The 16,403-nt window shown below is 41.7% G+C and overlaps 1 protein-coding gene across 3 annotated transcripts in view; it reads right to left on the bottom strand.

Annotated features, from left to right (window-relative positions):
• RGS6 (regulator of G protein signaling 6) overlaps positions 1–16,403 on the bottom strand; it is a 340,045-nt gene that overhangs the window by 289,324 nt on the left and 34,318 nt on the right. The window lies entirely within an intron of this gene.

The following is a 16,403-nucleotide window of genomic DNA, read 5'->3' as shown; positions in this document are numbered from 1 at the left end:
CAGTTTTTGCTGATGTTTCTTTTCTGCATCAGTGTTATAGATACAAATCCTTCTGGAGGAAGAAATTTTAAAAATAATAAAATAAAGCTGCAATACTATGGAGAGACTTCTGAGTATGTATGCATAGGACTGCACAGTACGTTACGTTAGTTGGTATACCTGCTCCTGTTTTGGCCAACTGACGTAATGAGGATGTCTTGCTACTGTTATTTTTAAGTGTTAGCGTTATAATGATAATCCTGCAGCAAGTAACAAATCAGCTGTTCTCTGCTAAAGCTACTGACTCAGTGTGTCTGAAGTTCGAAGATACCAAGCCAAGCAAGAATACACTTATCTACCTAGCTTTTAATAGTTTCACAGCTGGAAGGGATTTTTAAAAACTTTGCATTTTGTTGAAGCAAAAGTACAAAAGAAAGAGCATAACATTACATCTAAAGAGACATTAGATGTTTTATTCTCATGCATCTCATTTATCTTTGCACTCTACTACATTTGTGTTTGCGGGCCTACACCTGAACTGCATGCCCAGGAGAGCAAGAATGTAATAACTGCTTACCTGAAGAATACGAGGAATACCCTTCTAATTATAGACAATAATATTACTGTCACATTGTCTGCCACATCCAATAAACTTCTTATTTTCTTGATATCTCAGCTTTACCCTAAATGGGATTTTGACTGGTGCCTGAACTGCAGAATTCTGCTCCAAGGGAAACTTGTGATATTGTTTTCTTATTATGCTATTAATTGTATTGATTTTACATTGTTCTTAAGTCACCTTGTGGGTTCTAACAGATAGAAAGCCAAATATTTCATGTCATCCCTCTGAAAACAGTTTTGAAAGCTCCAAAATAGAACCAGCTTCTTATTCTGGGTGCTATTTAATGCTAGTCCCATTTAGAGTAGAACCAGTTAATAGGCATGGCTAACTTAGGTGCATTCATTTCAATGGGTCTACCCTGAGTAGGACTTAGATGAATACAATCCTCTGGGTTTTGTTTGTTTCTGTTTTAAAATTTGTAAGAAGATTTTGTCAGAGTTCTGGTCCTATATTAAAATCCCAAAGCACATATTCATGTTCTTTTGTGGATCAAAGCTCCATTCCTTGCAATGTTCAAAACATCACTGAGCAAAGTTTACTGAATCTGCAGCCTGCCAACAAAGGGCAATTTGCGGAAGGTCCTCTCAAACCTGGATCTGGTCCAGAACCACTGAGAATGATAGGCATATTAAGAAAAGTGCATTGGAAGATGTACCCAATGCTTTTCTGAATAATCAGAACTAGCCCCCACATATGTGGGGCTTGGTGAAGACTTACGAGTTGGTCTGAACCTGGGTTCATGCTATAGATTAAGCACAGAGATCTAAGAGAATAGTTACATAAGTGAGCCTAGGAGAAGGAGGAGTACTGCAGGTCATTTTCTAAATGGCTTCATAAGCCAGATTGTTGTACTGTTGCTTGTAAAAGTAATGAAATGCTTGCTAGAAGGGAAAAGGGCACTGGTCCAATAGCCCAATAAAACAGTTGTTTAGCTAATAAAATAAACACCACTAATGTAAACTGCTGCCAACCTATTTGTAGATGGTTAATGTTCAGTATTCCGGAGCCTGTCGACTGTTGGCATAATCCAGGAGACAAAATCTATGAGTTAGAGCTGAAACATCTGGTTTCAGATTCTGGTTCTGCAATGGCCTCACTTGTGTACTGGCAGCCTTTCACAAACTATTTATGCAGACAGGTGAAATTAATGTTGGTGTGCATACAAACGATTCCTCACAATTCCACCATATTCTAGCTGTAGCTAGAAACAATATTCCCAAAATGGGGGCAAAAACACCCACCTTCCCTGTCATGTGGCCGAGACTCTGCTTGGGAAGGTGTGTGTGCAGTGATGCATAGTACTCCCTATAAGGTTCCCCGAGATATACAAGCCCTCAGCATCCACCCAATCCCACTCATCATAATTTTGCTAAAAGGGGTCCACATGACCCCCTCCACATGCAGAAAGAACACACAGGGACACTTACACTGAAGGCATTTCTACTTCAGTACCAACATATGCATGCAGAGCTCCTCCACTCAAGGATTTATTTATTTATTTACTTGTTTGTTAAATTGATATCCTGCCCTTCCTCCTAGAAGGACCCAGGGTGGCAAAGAAGGAGCGCAGGGCAGCATTGTTTGCTAGATAAGATTGGCCACGATTGTTCGACTTATGTAGGAACCATTCATGGGTGGTTCATCTGCTCAGTTAGATGGTATTCAATGTGTTTTGGATGGGCTTGCACTCCCACTACAAGAACAGGTTCATAGTTTGGGTGCTGCCCTTAAATCCTTCTCAGTTACCTGAGGCACAGGTGGCTTTGGTGGGCTGTCACTTTCATCAACCCTTCTCTAGGGTCCCCTGACTAAGGAGAGGGCCTTATGGTGGTGGCACCCAATTATAGAATGTTCTCCCTACATTAGGATCTTTTGGAGGCCAGGTAAAGATCTTCTTGTTCTCCCAAGTCTTTTCATTCCATGTATTTTTGTTCTTTAAACTATTTTGTTTTCTCCCATGCTAGGAATCAGTGCTGTCTTTATTAACTTTATGCTTCTTTGTATGGTTTTGTGTTATTGTTTGTGCTAGTGCAACTTTTGTATTGATTGTTTCAGTTGATAGGATTTATATTTTATTGGTTTTAATTTATGAACCCCCACAGTATGATTGATTGTGTGGCATATGCCAAAAACAAAATAAGGAGGGCAAAAGTGAAGACAAAACAAAGGCAAAGCAAGGGCAATTTATCCCAGAATTCCCACACTGCATCCCTTGGGTCAGAGGTCCATGACCAGAAATGACAGAGATGGAAACTTGTGACCCTCCAGAAATTGTTGGATTACAACTCCTATCAATCCCTGACAACTGGCCATGGTGGCTGGGGATGATGGGAGGTGAAATCCAACATCTGGAGGCCCACAATGTCCTGATCCCTTTGCTATGGGCTCAAGTCCTGATAGTCTGATCTAATTTTGGGGGGGAAAACTCCACCACCACCTATGCATAACACAATTGTAGAGGAAGATAGATCTTATCAACACCACACAACTCAAGGCCCAACTGCACATTTATCTTTTTGCCAATGGTTCCCATTTTTTTTTCTTTTAAACTAAGGTCAGCAATGCTTGGTTGCAGTCTTAAAAAAAGATTAGCAGAGGGAGGGCTTACTTAACCCTTCCTTCTCAGGCTATATTTCTGTTCAAAATCATACTCCCACCCCACCCAAAGCAAGTGGCGTATCCCCCTGCATGAGAAAAATATGAGTAGCTGTTATCTTTCCCCCAGTAAGTGAAAAACATCTGGGGAAAGAGTTTCAGCAGAAGAGAGCCTCAAAGGAAATATTTAAGCAGTCATCTTTCCCCTCAGGGCCGGCACCAGCATGCCCCAGGACCACGATGCCCGCCTGCATGTGCCACCTACCTCTCCCGCTACAGTGAATGCTGGCTGTGCTGCACGCGTATGCATGCCATCAACCAAGAAGGCAGCAGAGGCATCAACCCCTTAGGGAAGCCTTGGCTGCCATCTTGGTTGATGTCAGGTATACGCATGCAGCGCAGCCAGCATTCACTACAATGGGAGAGGAAGGTGGGGCGTGCAGGTGGGCATTGCAGGCCTGTGCAATCATGGAGGGGTGCCTAGGAGCTCCCTCTCTCAGATCTGCAGCAGGGTTGGGAACCGACACTGCTACGGATTGCGGAAGCACTACCTACCCTAGGGAGAGGCCCTTCAGAGGTCCCTCTGGGCCCCAGGGGCCCTCAGCCAGGGCCTGACCTGTCCACCTTCTGGCGCCTGCACTGTTTCTTTGTAGAAATGCATAGGTTTGGAGGGGGTTTCTTTTGATTAAAAAAAAAATGTTGGAGGAAAAACAACTTGTGGTTGTGTGTAGCATGTAGTTTGGCTCCGTTTTGATATGCATTTTTTAAAATTGTAATTTTAGGGGCTTTATCAAAGAACATAGCACAACCCAAGGAATGTTAGGAGAGAGAAAGAGAGAGGGCTACATACACAGATTCAGGTCATCATACTTCCAAAGATTAAACCAACCAGCGTAATTTAATATTCATCCGTTCTCTGGCTCCTCTCTCCTTTTGTCTTAGGGTGTTGTCTTGATACAGTTCTGCAGAGGGGAGAACCAGGAAGTGAAGCCGAGCAGTCATCTCACCTGAACTGCTCTCTAGATAGCACTCCAATACAGAAAGAGACAGGGCTCAAGAGAATATATAAATATCTTATAAAGCATTGCAACATTCAATAATTAATTTTCCAGCAAGAAACAGCTTTTATTTCAACTATACAAGTAGCAAAAAGACAGAGAGACAGATTTAATTCCACATCTGTTGCCACATTATCCTTGACCTGACCCCAAACTAAGAGAGAAAATGGAAAAGCTGTAACTTTTATTTATTTATTTTTAAAAATATTACTGAAGCCGAAAACATTAAATGTAAGAAGACTGTCTTTTGTTATTTATTTTTTCAAAGCATTTATGCCCCATTCTTCAGCCAGAAAAGCCCACAGAGCAGCTTACAAATCTATAAAAATAAGTGTCCTTGCCCTCTGGCTTAAAACATGACACAAAAGGAAAAAATGATGGGCAGGGAAGAGGAAAACAAGCAAACTCAGGCATCAAATTCTTACTGTTACAAAGTTCTTATAATGACCAGATTGGATTGAAATGGGATAGTCACAGTTTAAAAAAACCCAAGGCCTGCTGGACCAACTTTCCTTGAAGTGTTATAAACACAGGTGGAAGTTGCTCACTTTTCAGAGAGGGGTCTTGGCCTTTGGGGGCCTAGGTTGGATCTGTCAGCTTCTTGTTTCTCTTGTCATGACATGTAGTCTGATAGGAACCCAGTTGATGCCATCACCCCCAGAACAGATGGCCCACTGTAGTTCCCCACAGGGCAGATGGAACTGGTGACCTCTTTTAAACAACATCCCACATTTGTATATCTTCCTTTGTATCTCTTCCTTAAGATCTCAGAGTGATGTTCATTAATTTATCCCACTTTATTCTCATAACGATTCTGAGAAATAGATTAGGTTGAAAAAAAGTAATAAATTTGCTCAAAGTCAGTAAGCTTCATTGAGTGAGGATTTGTACCCAAGTCTCCATTGTCCCACTCCAACTCTTAATTTATCCACTATGCCACCCTGGCTCTCAAGGAAGCAGGCACACTTTTTACCAGAGAACAGAAAGGCCCTTCCCATTTCCTCTGAGCCTTCTTCTCAGAGACTGTCATTGATTTTCTGGTGCTCTCGTCCAAACACAGACCTCCCCTACATATTGAAAATAGTTGATTTCCAACAAAGTCAAGGAACTTAAGAGGTGTTTTTTTTAAGCAATGCACGTAACACTCAGTGACTGAGGTCCAATGAGCCATGAAGGAGATTCTGAAAGTGTAGCAGGACTTTTAAGGTTTCCCCTTAAAAAACAGCCCCATGCATTGTTTGCTAAGGAACTCCCCAAATGCAAGAGAACACCAGGAATAGCTCCCCCAGTGCAACATAAAGACTTGTGGCTGGGGGTAGTGGGCAGAAGAGAAGCAGGAATGGGCACACTCTAGTGTGCATCTTTCTGAAAGGGTTGCATGCATGCTTAAAAGAGCTGATTGGATCCTAGCTATTAGCACACAATCACCTTCCTAGTAAATCATTAGGATTCCCATTTTATACCTTGAAACTGATGCCAAGAAATAGAGTAATTGACCAAAGCTAAGCTGGGATTTTTTCACAGGCCCAAGTCTAACACTCCATCATTGTGATTTAAAGGTCTGTATGTATGAGCTGGAGCTGATGTGATAAAGCCAAACCACACAGAGGCTGTTTTACATGGAGATGTAGTTGTGCAGCCACATCTTCACAAACCAACAAGAAGTGCACGAAGACAAAGACATGGCAAACAGGGTTTTTTTGTACTGAGTGGCCATATGTAAAAACCTCATCACTAAAAACCCGTAAGAACTGGCCCTTTTTACTGTGGCATTCTAAAAACTCTCAGCTCAGTTATATTTGAAATTAATTTGATAACTGTCAATTGGTCAAATTCTATAGTTCTCATATCATAAAAATAAATACTGATAAATACTGAAAGATAATGGTTTGCTTTAGATGAAACGAAGGTAGTGGTAGCTCTACTGGTGCTCAGTGGCAGAGCATCTGCTTTGCATGCCAAAGGTTCCAGTTTCAATATCTGGCATCTCCAAATAGGGCTGGGAAAGAGCCCTGTACAAAATCTTGGAGAATGCAGCTTGGAGCAAGACAATACTGAGCTAGACGGAACAATGGCCTGACGGGGTATAAGGCAGCTTCTTCTGTTCCTAACCCCAAGCTGCTTCTGTCTGAGCTTTCCACTTCCCTCCTGCACTTCCTCTTTTATGTCAAACCATAGCTGATCATTGCAGCCAAACTAGGCAAATGATGATTTACACAACCGTAACAACCCAGTTAAGATCCTCTGTGGCGCAGAGTGGTAAGCGGCGGTAATGCAGCCGAAGCTATGCTCATGGCCGGAGTTCGATTCCAACGGAAGGAGGAAGTCGAATCTCCGGTAAAAGGGGTCGAGGTCCACTCAGCCTTCCATCCATCCGTGGTCTGTAAAATGAGTACCCGGCATATGCTGGGGGGTAAAGAAAGGCCGGGGAAGGAACTAGCAATCCCACCCCATATATACGGTCTGCCTTGAAAATGTCGCAAGACGTCACCCTAAGAGTCGGAAACGACTCGCACTATAAGTGAGGGGACACCTTTACCTTTACCTTTTTGACAACCCAGTTCAATTTATAAATGGGAAATTACAGCTGCAAATATAGAAGTGCAGGAGAATGCATAGGGAGAAAATATGTGAACCTGATGCTCATACATATAATGCCAAAATATTTTTGCCAGTACAATAGGGCCCCGCTTTACAGCTACAGCGGGAGTGCTAGTATACTTATTTATTTAATCAAGGCATTTATCCCCCTCTTTTTAGCCAGGCTCTCAGAGATGCTTACAGATAAAAAAATAACAACATCATCCTTGTCCTTAAGCTTAGAATCTAAAAAGACCCCTTTGGGTCATAAGCGGGAAGGGGATAGGATAGGAAGGGAAGAGTATGCAGCAGTGCCCTGCATGTCCTGCAGGGAACTATTGAGGACTTAGGCTTAATAATTTGTTCCATGGCATGAAAGTCATGGAATATACAGATATCTTCTCATATTAAATATTTCAGAGTTTTCTTTCAAAGAGCTTGACTTGGAGAGCACAGCAACAAAATGCTCATTGATTTGTAGTTAGCATCTGCTTTGTCAGCAGTAATCTGAGATTTATACACTGAATGCTGAGTTGAAGTAAAAAACATTTCTTTGGACTGGATCCCAGTATTAGTTAAGAATACTTCATGCCAATGATAAGAGCTCTTCCTTGAAAAAATAGATTCCCATGTTAACCTAATAGCAAAAGCTTGGCTGTTAATCCAGCAGCTGTTACCTACTTCAAGAGCTAGGCCTCTCCTCCCCACAACTGAGTCATACCCATCAGCTGAAATCCACAGCTTCCAGGTGAGTATAATTTGGGATCTGTGTGCAACAAAGTGAAGTAGAAAGATCCTTTCAAACAAGAGCTCGGTACCATACAGAACAGGGGCGGAGAGCGTTTTGGCAGTCAGAGGGCCACATTCTCTTCTGGGCAACCCTCTAAGAGTCACATGCCAGTGGTGGGCAGGGCCAGAGGGTGGAGCAACAAATGCAAATTTTAGCTTTGTACAGTAGGTTAGTTTCTACACACGCTCACATACTTCTGTCTATCCTCCACCCAGACAAGCAAGAGGCATTAACACATTCTAGCCAGACAAAAACACTTGGGGTGGAAAGAGGCGCCAGTGAAAGTTGTTGCCTGGAGAGAGTTCCAAGGGCCGGATAGAAAGGCCTTGGGGCAGCAGCAGCTGGTGGCTCCATGTCAGTGAGGAAATGGAATTCACTCTGGGTTTTAGGTTGCACCTTGGCCAGCTACTTGAAACTTTGGACTAAGAGAGCCTTTTGGAACTTAAGTGAGTCCAAATACAGCTAGCTGTCAGGTTACTAATTGGGACCAGTTACATGGAACATATGCCACCACTTCTGCCTACTGCTATGTTTCCGTGCACAATTCAAAGCCCTAGCATGCACTTATGAAGTCCTAAATGGCCTGGGACATGGTACCTAAAGGGACTACTTTCCATCACATGAACCTGCCTGAACATCATTGGAAGCTTTCCTCTGAATCTCCCCACAACCTGGCGTTAGGGAGGTATTAACTGCAGTGATGGCATTTTCAGTCAAAGCACCCTTCCTACAGAACACCCTGTCCAGAAAAGCTCATAAGGGACCCGCTCAGATGTCATTCTGGTGCCAGGTAAAGGCACTTCTGCCCCCTAATTTACCCAGGCTTTTTAACAGGTAATATCAACTGGCTCTATGATATTTTATTCACTCTGCTATTTTATGCAGAACATTTTGTGCCATTGTTATTTTAATATTTTTACCTAAATAAATTTATGAATTTACAAGCACCAGAAGAACAATAATGACAGCAGCTGTATTTTTGTAGCAGCCTGTGCTAGCCTGAGACTCTCTTGATGTTTTGGACTATAAATCCCATCAGCCCCAGCTAGCACATCTGGGCCTACTGGGGCAATAGGAACTGTAGCACAAAACATCTGGAGTGCACCAGGTTGGCAAAGGCTGACATCTAGTAATGATAGCTTATTATTATTATTATTATTATTATTATTGATGTTTTATTGCTGTGGTATAATACCCTGAGAATAGAATTATGGGCACGCAGGGGAAGGAGAGGGGGAGAAAGATCCCTTCCTCTCAAGTAGGTGTGTTACATGGGACATGTGGGTGGCAGGTTCACACAGGTTCCCAAGGACATGTGTCGTAACAAGGACGTTCACCCTCCCCAACCATTTGAGTCCAGCTCTGGTGCTCTGAGCAGGCACCAAGCTATTCTGTGAACTCAGCGCATTATTTTCCTCTCCTAAGTGTGCAACACAGGTGCAAAGCCCAGTTGATCTGAACCTTCTCCACTGACAGATTCAAAGCAAAGTGTCCATCTGAAACAGCAATGGGGATTTACTGCCTTCCACCTACATTAAATCCCTCTTGGTATATTACCTCAGAATTTTGTCCTCTAACCAGTTCAGATACAGCAGTATCATTAACTCAGATAGCTATAAATCCTTCCGTTTTTCTATACCTTTGATTCCCCATTCACTTGCATTTTGTGTCTTCTCTGCAGTGGATTTAGCCTTCAAGTCCCTAGCCCCACATCTCATTTTTGATGTTCCTCTTCTCTTCATTGCTTAATCCTAGTAGTTCCAAGGCACTCTCTCCTTTCTCTGTCCCCCACAGCACAATGCTGTGGAGCCTTTAGCAGGAAATAGGCACTGCTCTTCCAGCTATTTTATATTGGGGTTTTTTTGTTCTTTGCTGTCACTTATGCAGAGGTGATTAACAAGTGTTGCATTTCAGATTTCCCATTTTGATCTTCATGCTAAAACTGGAGTCTGATGTGGGGGAAATCATGGAAGATGACACAGGCTACTTCTGCAAGAAGAAAAATGACACTTTGCTATTTCTGTAATCATGGCTGCTCCAATTTTTCATGAAGTTCAGAAGCGTAAAGTGCTCACAAGAGCAGATCATTCCCAAGAGCAGTTACTTGGCCACATTTGTTAGCTAACTGCACTAACATTTAGGAAAGCAGTGGAGACGCTGTGGCCCCTACATTTTGTCAACCTCCCAACTCCCAACATCCCTGACCATTCCCCAACTGATGGGGGTTGGACTCAACAATACCTAAAGGGCCACACATTCCCTGCTCGTGATATACAACCTTAGAGCAGCAATCTAGAGACAGAGTTGGAGGGTGCAGATGTTGACCACTGAACTGTACCGTCACTGATTTTATTTTCCATCAAGTCTGCAAGTCTGGAAATCTGTAGCTAGCAGGAGTTATGTCTTTGCCCAGTCTGGGAACGGACAGCCAAGGCCGTTGCCATGGTAGCATCAAGAGGTTTTATTTTCTTTGTCATTTTTTAAAGAAATGTAATTTCGTTATATTCTCCATTCATAGAAAATCCTAGTGAGTCTTACTTTAAAGTAAGCCTCACTGATATTTTAGCATGTTTTTAAATTGCTTTTTAAAAATGTGTTTTTAAATGTGTATATTTGTTTTTAATGTTTTTAATTGTTGTAAACCGCCCAGAGAGCTTTGGCTATGGGGCGGTATACAAATGCAATAAATAAATAAATAAATGACAGCAAAGCCTGATACATTTCTCCCCAAAAGTAAGCCTCAGTGAGTTCAAGGTAAGTGGGATTGCAGCCTGAATTTAGTGAGACTAATGTGCATAAGCTTGCACAGCAGATAACAAGCATGACATTAATATTAATATGCTGAAAATGGAAGTGGATATGTGCTCACAGTATCCAATGTTCTTTGGGATAAGTCCACAAAACTGTTAATCTGTTCCTAGACAGTTTCATTACTCCTTTTGACCACACACACATATACACTCCAAATATATAATTTCTCCTAAATCCTTTACCATTTTATAGTTCCCCCGAACTCCCTCAAATTCACCAAGTTCTTCCTGGTAACGAGAGACCAAGATTTAGTTGGTGGCCTTTCCTGCCAGATGGCACAAAGCAGGCTTCTTTCGGAGACGGCCCTCAGATCCCTTATTTTCACGAGCTGTATTATTAGAAAGCCAAAGGTCCTGGGACATTTGTATCTGAGAAATAATACTCAAATGAGCAAAGCATTCAGTATAGCTTAGATTTCAAGGACAAGTGATAGTCATGAAAAATCAATTGATGTTCTCTGTTATTGCTTGTTTAATAAACTATTTCACATCTTCCCTGTGTTCTTTTGAATCTGCCTATCTTCCATGGTGCCCACAGTGACAGCCATGAAAGAAGCAATAGGAACACAGTAAGTTGCCTTATACCAAGTCAGACCGTTAGGCCATCTAGCTCAGTATTGTCTATGCTGACTGGTAGCAGCTCTCCATGTTTTCATGATGGGAACATTTCCAGCCCTACCTGGAGATGCCAAAGACTGAATCTTCTACATGCAAAGCTGGTGTTCTACCACTGAGCTATGGCCCTTCCCAACACAACCCCAGATGCAAGCCTTTTAGGCTTTGTAGCATATGCCTTGGAAGAGAGCAGACCAAAGCAACATAAGACTCTAGGGAAAATGAAGAATGTACTGTCTTAAAGGCTTTCTGATATAATGCTCGATGACCAGTCATGGCCCTTATAGTTGTATGCAGGAGTAGCCAATGTGGTGTCCTCCAGATGTTGCTGGGCTACAGCTCCCATCATTCCTGGCTGTTGGCCATTGGCTGTTGGTGGAGTTGATGGGAGTTGGATTCCAGTAGCATCTGGAGAACACCACATCCCCTAGTCTTATGACTTTATGCACTACAGCACACCAACAGTCAAATATGTGGAAACAAACAAAAATATTCACCATATGATGTATTGTCAGGAGTGGAGGACCTGTGGCCCTCTAGACATTGCTGGACTCCAATTTCAGCCCACATGGCCAATGGTCAAGGATGATGAGAGTTGGGAGTTCTAATACTTCCAACGGGAGGGCCATGAGCTCTCCGCACTGATACTGCCCAATATTATGTACACCGCCCAGAGAGCCTTTTTGGCTTAGGGCGGTATATAAATTAAATTAAATAAATAAAAAATAAATAAATAAGAACCATTTTCAATTGCACCCGAACCCAAAATGTACTCTTCTCCATACACTACTGCTGTGATTAACCCATTTTTCCAGGCATGTCAAGAGCCCATGGATGAAATTCAGGTTCATACTGTGTATATGTAAACACAATTTATGCTTGACAATGGTAGTCTAATGAAACATCAGCAATTCTATCAGGATATATAGTTAAATTATAGTCAAGATTATTGATTCAGATTTATGTGCAAGTTCCATTTTCAGCAGACCTGAAGAGCACTTCCTGTGCTATTGTTAGTTTTGTTTGTGCTTTTTAAAAAAAAAAAAGATATATTTTTCATAGATGAGCAAATATTAATGTAGAAATCAATGCTCTCAAAGCCAGATACTTCAGAACTTACCCCTTGAAGTATTTCTAATGCATATTGAATCAACTGAATTGATTGAATCAATTAATGTATTTTATCTATTTCTTGGTCAAAAATCAAAAGCACTCATCACTTTAAAAAATTAGACTTGGATTATGCGGTGACAGAGCTCTTACACAAGGACTGTACTCATTTCAGTTACACATAAAGAGGTAAAGATTGTTAGCAATGGCTCCATGGAAAAACCGCCCCGTGCCAACAACTTCATACCAGAGAGTCTTGTTCTATTCTGACACAGTGCCTGAAGTGTTGACTTGGGGGTGCTTTCAAAATATTGTCTTCCCATATGAAACCTGAGGTGGTGCAGTCCCTACATAGGGATTGTGCTATCTCATTATGCACAGCCAAATTATTTATGTATTTATTATTTGATTTATATCCCACCCTTCCTCCCAGCAGGAGCCCAGGGCGGCAAAGAAAAGCACTAAAAACACATCAAAGCATCATAAAAACAGACCTTAAAATACATTAAAACAAAACAACTTTAAAAACATTTTTTAAAAAGCTTTACAGCAACAACAATCTTTATTTACTGTCAACCGACCACAAATACAAAGCATGGTATTAAGTACTAAAAGATAAAACTGCTTGATAGCAGAAACTATAACAAACAGAGAACAGTCCAATTAAGTTAACTGCCATTCACAATCTTACAGGGTCTGGTCAAAATGGCCAAGTTCAAAAATTTTGCCACTTGCACAGTAATTTTAAAAAGCTTTAAAAACATCTTTTAAAAAGGGTTAAAAAACATAATGTTTTTTAAAAAATATATTAAAAGCAATTCCAATACAGACACAGACTGGGATAAGTCTCAACTTAAAAGGCTTGTTGAAAGAGGAAGGTCTTCAAAAGGCGCCAAAAAGATAACAGAGATGGTGCCTGCCTAATATTTAAGGGGAAGGAATTCCACATGGTAGGTGCTGCCACACTAAAGGTCCATTTCGTATGCTGTACAGAACGAACCTGCTGATAAGATGGAATCTGCAGGAGGCCCTCACCTGCACAGCGCAGTGATCGACTGGGTATATAAGTGGTAAGACGGTCTTTCAGGTATGCTGGTCCCAAGCTGTATAGGGCTTTGTAAACCAAAACTAGAACCTTGAACTTGGCCTGGTAGCAAATGGTCCCGGTAGCAAATTATCCTTTACCTAAGGTTAGGATGCAGTACAGAACTTTGCTGGTAATAACACGAGACGTTAAACAAACTGCCAGGACTTCTTGACTTTTGATTGTGAGTAAGCTACCTGCAGATGTCTTTAATAAAGGTCTATTTATGAACATGACCCCACCATATACAAAGAGGTTTCCAGATGAGAGGGTTTTGCCCTGTCCCCTGGCACACTGATTGAGCATACTGACTAGATACCTGCAAAAAAAATATATGATGGACTCTGTGCTGATCACCGCTAGTTCAAATGGCAGACAGAAGTCTGTTAGGGTCAGCTCAGGTGGTAGAGCCCAAACCAGGAACTGTAGTACAGAAGCCTAGTACCAGTTGGTGCCTTTTTCAAACACTGTCTCCTCTCCTGATGAAGTGCTACAGCTGGTTTTGCACACTGACGTCACCTGGATACAGCTTCAGTGCAATCCTAGAAATGTCTACTCAGAAGTAAGTCCTACTGAAGTCAATGGGACCTACTCCCATTTAAGTGCACATAGGAATGCAGGTGTCATGCCCCCCTCAGAAGACTCATCCAAGGAGGAAGAGGAATGGGAGACCACAGACCCAGGAGAGGGGACAAGCAGGGAGACAGCCCAGGACTAGGGTTGCCAGGGTCAGGGCCTGAGACTGATCCTGTATCTTTAGGAGAAGAGAAAGTCAGCCAAGTGCAGGTGTTCTTGCATCACTGTAAGGGGAAAAACCACAAGGTGGAATTCTCCCTTCCCCCTGCACAACTTTTAAAGATACAGAAGACCTCTTGGTTGCCAGGCCCAGCCTCCAAGAGGTCTTCTGTATCTTTAAAAGTTGTGCAGGGTGAAGAGAAAATTCCACCTTGTGGTTTTTCCCATTACCGTGTTGTAAGAGCACCTGCACTTGGCTCACTTTCTCTTCTCCTAAAGATACAGGTTCAGTCTCAGGCCCTGAATCTGGCAGCCCTACCCAGGACCCTTCACCAGACCGGAGACAAGCCCCTGAGGGAGCCTGCCTGCCAGAATCAGGAAGCAACCAGGAGGCTGCCCCTTCCCCAGGAGAGAGAAGACACCAACAGGTGTTGCAGCAACCAAGGCAATCAGCACAATTAAGGAGCAGGAGAGCTCGCAAGAACACAGGCTGATTGGAAGCACCTGGGCCAGCATGCAGAGTACAAAAGGCTGGAAGGAAAGGGAGACTCCTTGCTAAAGTCAATGTCAAGCCTTGCTGCAGACATTACTCCAGCTCTCCTGTTAAACCCGTGCCTTGAACCCTGCCCTGCCTGATTGGACCTCTTGGTTTCTGGACATTTGGACTCCTTTATGGACTTCTCTGCCTCCTCCATTGGCGCTTCCCAAATGGTAAAACACACTGGCTGACCCCCTGGTTGCTCCTGCCTGGCAGAGTTATGGTCTGGCCTTATCTGTTCATTAGCTAAACGCCTCTTTGAACACCCGTGTTTGACGGCGGGGGGGGGGGAAGGAGAGGTTCCCCAAATATAAGTAACAAAAGACAAAGTCAAAGGATCCCAAATGAAAATGAGTATCAAAAATAATTATTATAAAAACATGAAGAACTGTACATGCAAGTGTGTGTAGACATGTGTATATAGAATACAAAATTACAAAATGCAAATACAAGTTCTCAAAGCCATAGCCACTATTTATGAGCAAAGGAGTTCTCCAAACAATAGCAATGATGAACTGAAAATATTGTTTCTTTTGATTCTTCTGTAAGAATCATACGAGTTCAATCTGAAGGTTGTGACTTGAATGATTAACCCAGAAATGAAGAAATTTGAGGCAGTAGCATATTGGTATACTCACTCCCTACCCAAGATTCAAAATTTCTTCACTTCTGGATCAGTCTTTTGAACTCATTTGATTAAGTGCACAGAGAAGAATCAAAGGGCTCCTTCTGGGAGGAAGGGTGGGATATAAATTTAAATAAATAAATAAAGGAGATTAACAGGAGTAACATTTTCCTGAAAGAGAGAAAAAATTGAGACACCAAAGCGGATTTATGGCTACCATCTATGAATTATTCTCCATTCATATTTTGAAGAAGTATAAAACAAGATACAATCCTGGAGGTATCATCAGTTCATCTGTCTGGAGAACTTTGTTCTTTGTAAATAATGGCTATGGCTTTTAGAACTTTTATTTGCATTTGTAATTTTGTATTCTATATGCACATATATCTACACATGTTTGTATGTACAGTTGTTCATGGTCTTATAATTATTTTTATATTCATTTTCATTTGCGTTTCTGTGACATAGGATTGCAACCCCATTTTATATATCACTGCATTTCATGATCACCAGTAAAAGTCCCATTATAATATGCCCATCAACTCGTTTGAACTACTACAGTTTTCTTTGTCAACTAGTAAGATATCATAGTAATAGCTCAATTAAAGTATCTGCCAAAACATTTCCATCATAGACCCTTTTTAGAAATTGTGGGGAGAGAAAATATTTTTTTTGCAGAATAGATTATGCTGGCCATACTGGAATGTTTTGAAATCTTCAGCTTGCAGACAAATCCTTTTAGCTGGCTGACTAAAGTTTTAAATCAAAGTATGGTGATTTAAGCCAATGTGGTCCCAATGAAGTAAACCAAATACTGTGTTTTAACTTGGTTATGACTGTCCATCAGTAATTAAACAAACCAAAATACTAATTTTACAACAGACTCTTACAAATGTGAATCTGAGTCAACCTAGCTTATCAGCAGTCAGTGATATCTTTAGTTCTCCTTCGAATGTTAAACATAGTGCACTCAAGTATAGATAAAAGCAACACAAAACCTCAAACCTAAAATCTGAAGAATCAGTTTGAAAAATAAGTCTGCAATCCTATACACAATTACCTGGGAGTAAGTCTCATTGAAGTTTACTGCTGGGTAGACAGACAGACAGACAGACAGACAGACAGACATTCATTCATTATTTGATTTATATCCTGCCCTTCCTCCTGGCAGGAGCCCAGGGTGGCAACATGTATAGGATTGCCCTGCGAGTTATTTTTTCAAAGCGTCAATAGTTCCTTAGTCTTCTAGCAGAGAAGCTAGC

The sequence above is a fragment of the Rhineura floridana genome, chromosome 2, assembly GCF_030035675.1.
Source record: "Rhineura floridana isolate rRhiFlo1 chromosome 2, rRhiFlo1.hap2, whole genome shotgun sequence".
Lineage (NCBI taxonomy): Eukaryota > Metazoa > Chordata > Lepidosauria > Squamata > Rhineuridae > Rhineura > Rhineura floridana.
The sequence above is the reverse complement of the archived record's forward strand: the minus strand, read 5'-3'. Positions and strand labels throughout refer to the sequence as shown.